We start from the raw sequence: 3,493 nt of genomic DNA on the forward strand, positions 1-3,493 counted from the left end.
TTTATAAAAACTTTTTTTTTCTATTTTTAATTAACTTTTTATTCTTTATTCAAAATCCCCCCATATCTAATTTGGCATAATTTCTTTTATTAAAAAATCCCACGGTTTCTGTTAGTTGGGTCATATTCCACTTCAAACTGCTCAGTTTGCCTAAGAAAAATCCGTTTTTCCCCCTTTTTCAAACGGTTCCCTAGGTGCCTGTGGGAGGAGTCCAAGGGAGGGGTTCCCCTTTTTAGAAAGCGGCTACTGTCTCCTTTCTATTGGGGGGTGTTTTGGGGGCCCCGCCCCCTCCCCCTCCGCCCCCCACCCAAAAAACGGTGTGAGTGGTACTAAACATTTCCCACAGCCCTTGGTCGGGTGAAACCCGAGTCATTCCGGTACGTAGAACCGGCTGTCGCTACAACTTCGCTCCGGCTACTGCAGCAGGTTAAACTCCTACTTGAGTAGGCTGAATGAGGATGTGCCGAACGAATGTCCGGCATGCGGAGAGACCCCACATGACTCGAAACATCTCTTCGCATGCCCGGCAAACCCGACATCCCTAACGGCCTTGTCCCTATGGGCAAACCCTGCAGAAGCTGCACGCTTCCCAGGGTTGCCGTTAGTGGAACTTGACGACAACGACTGAAATACCAACCGATCTGGGCGGGGTTGTTGTAGCCGCTACAACAACAACAACAAGCAAATTTCGCTATACCATGGCAGCGCTACTTTTATGGTTTAGTTATTTTAGCTGTAATTAAAAGTAAGCGTCATGGAGTGCCAAAAGTGCGATTTTTTATTAAAAATTTTCATTATTTATCGTATTGATTTTTATGGAAAGAGCGCCGCAGGCGAAAATTTTGAATAAAAAATCGAACGATTTTTTATGAAAAATTTTCATTATTTATCAAAGTATTGATTTTTATGGGAAAAGCGCCGCAGGCGAAAATTTTTAATAAAAAATCGCGCGATTTTTTTTTTTAATTTTTATTATTTATCGAAGCATTGATTTTTATGAAAAAAGCGCCGCAGCCGAAAATTTTTAATAAAAAATCGCGCGATTTTTTATGAAAAATTTTCATTATTTATATATATATTAAACGAAAGAAGATACCGAAAAGCATTGAACAGTGCACACACCTTATAAGGAAAAGTGAATTATTACGAAATACTAATACAGTGGCAGCACTATAGCTATTTTGGAATCTCGCGTTTCAGTTCGCAAAGATTGCCAACTTCTTTTTAATAACAAAATAATCTATCTTAGGTTGATAAAACTGTGTTTGTTTAATAAATAAGTTAAATTATATATTTTAATAGTGTTTAAAAAGTTAGAACAGGTTATTTAGTGAATCTTTGTCGGTGTAATTGCCCATAGAAAACAACGAAATTCAACAAACGTTTTTTGTTCATAACTTTTAAATGGTTAATAATATTAGCCTTCCCCCTCCGGATTGTTAATAGGGGGACCGAAACGCGTCGTTTGGTACCCCTCCCGACTTTTCCGGACCTTTTTTAGGGGTTGTTACCCTACACTAGAGAATTACCGAAAAAAAATTTATGCATATATTGTGAAAAATTTGCAGTGCCAATACTTTTTGCCAGCAGTGTAGATTGAATATATATAAGCCACACCACCAGACAAAAGGAAAAAGAATGAAATCCTACTTGTAAATATTTGATGATTAAAATTTTAATTGATTTTACAGTTACAAAGCTCTGCTGTGTACAAACATACGAATTTAGAATTTTGTGGCCTCAACGAACACAAAGGAGTCTTCCAAAGTAGGTATAAACATGCTAAAAACGAGATTGTTATTACTAATCATTATTGTTTTGCGTTTTACTTTTACTCTTGCCCCAACCTAACCAGGAGTCGCTCCAGACACAATTTTAGATTCACACTATATTTTTCTGTGTCAGCAAGGAATATAAAAAATAAGGGGATGTCATATTAGTAAATCATGTGTAAAGAAGGTAGTGAGTATTTGACCAGCATGCAATTGTTTTTCCTTTATAGACTTGTTTTTAAGTCAATGTCTAATCATTTTTGTTTTCGTCTTGCTTTTCTTTTAATTAGAATTCACTTTACACATTATGGTCGAGCACTTCCACTTTCCAAATTCCACCAAGCTTCGCAGTATTCAGGCTCGCTTCACGACACAATTACAATACAAAACTTGACGACTCGTTTTACTTTGAATTTGCTTTTGATTTGACTTTGCGCTGATTTACTTTGCTTATTTTATACTTTACTTAGCTGTGCATCAACTTGCTGCTGGGGAAAATTCAATGAGCCAAAAGCAAAAAATTTCTACTTCTACTTGTCTTCTTTGATCGGGTGCTTGACTGCTTGTCTTGTTGTTTGGCCTACTTTGACTATAAATTTCACGTTGTATTCGCATTCGACTGCGATCATTTTAAACATTAAAACATCGAGTATAATATAATTAAGGAATATGAACAATCCGAAATATATAAATACCACAATTAAATAATATATATTAGCGTTTTCTTTACTTTTTCTCTAAAATCACTGCTTCATTTTCACAAAACGAGACAACGACGATATAAAAATGAAAATGACAGCAGTGTGACCATTGCGCTTAGTTCTGCATGATACTAAATGTACAACTCTGGCCGAACTTGGCATTGAAAATTGTATTCTATTGGAACGGCCTTCGATTCGAGGTCCCTCTCTTGGCAACTTTAATCTTTTTTTAAACTATCTTGACAAGTTGATAATTAATTTGGTATTATAATTCAATAATTAGGAAAAACAGCAAATGTGATTTGCATTACCAAACTAACATTTAGTAAAGTAAGGTGCAACCGTGTCATGTGGTGAATAAAATTTTCAACAGGGTTGCCACGAGTTTTGTTACAACTTTTGCTCGAGGAAGGGCTAAAAGCATGAACCAATTAGAACAGATCTGACCGGTTGAGAAGCAGCCATTTGTAATAGCAATTGAGAAAAAAGTGTGTGACGTTCGTAATTTTGAAGTTTGCTATTTCTGTTTTGCTTCTTTCTTTATGTGAATTTTGTCGGTGGTTTATTTCAGTGATTTTTTGTGCAAATGTAATTAAAATGAAGTGCGCGGTGATTGGATGCAAAAACACGTACAAAAATAATAAATTGGTTAGCACAAACATGTGCACAACATTGCTAGCATTTTTTCTTTATGCTTCGTCTTCATATTCTTTGTTTACTTTTCACAGAAAATAACATGGCGCCGAAATTACAAACGTCAGCCAGAAAATTACTTCTTTCTTTTGCTTCATCTTGTCAGATCTTGTGTAGTTGGATCATGGGCTAAAAGCATATTCACATTAGTTGTGTTTTCGTATTATCCAGCAAAAAATATCCAGTAACTTGCCAGTAACCAAATTTCGGAGAGTAAGCCAATATTTACTCCCAATGAGTGAAATAGGCAAGAAAGTACGAAAACGCAAAACTAGCAAGAAGTTGCTAGTTTTATGAACAGCTGATTAATTTGTTATTTTCCGATGC

General features: G+C 36.0%; 1 long non-coding RNA gene across 1 annotated transcript; it reads left to right on the top strand.

Annotated features, from left to right (window-relative positions):
- The first annotated feature begins 1,663 nt into the window (after positions 1–1,663).
- On the top strand, positions 1,664–2,132 carry LOC118739818. The gene is made up of 3 exons (XR_004993058.1): positions 1,664–1,771; positions 1,856–1,962; positions 2,063–2,132. It is a non-coding gene; the product is annotated as an uncharacterized LOC118739818 (long non-coding RNA).
- Positions 2,133–3,493: the final 1,361 nt, after the last annotated feature.

This window comes from Rhagoletis pomonella, unplaced genomic scaffold, assembly GCF_013731165.1.
Source record: "Rhagoletis pomonella isolate Grant_MI unplaced genomic scaffold, Rhpom_1.0 Rhpom_scaffold_00005, whole genome shotgun sequence".
Taxonomy (NCBI): Eukaryota; Metazoa; Arthropoda; class Insecta; order Diptera; family Tephritidae; genus Rhagoletis; species Rhagoletis pomonella.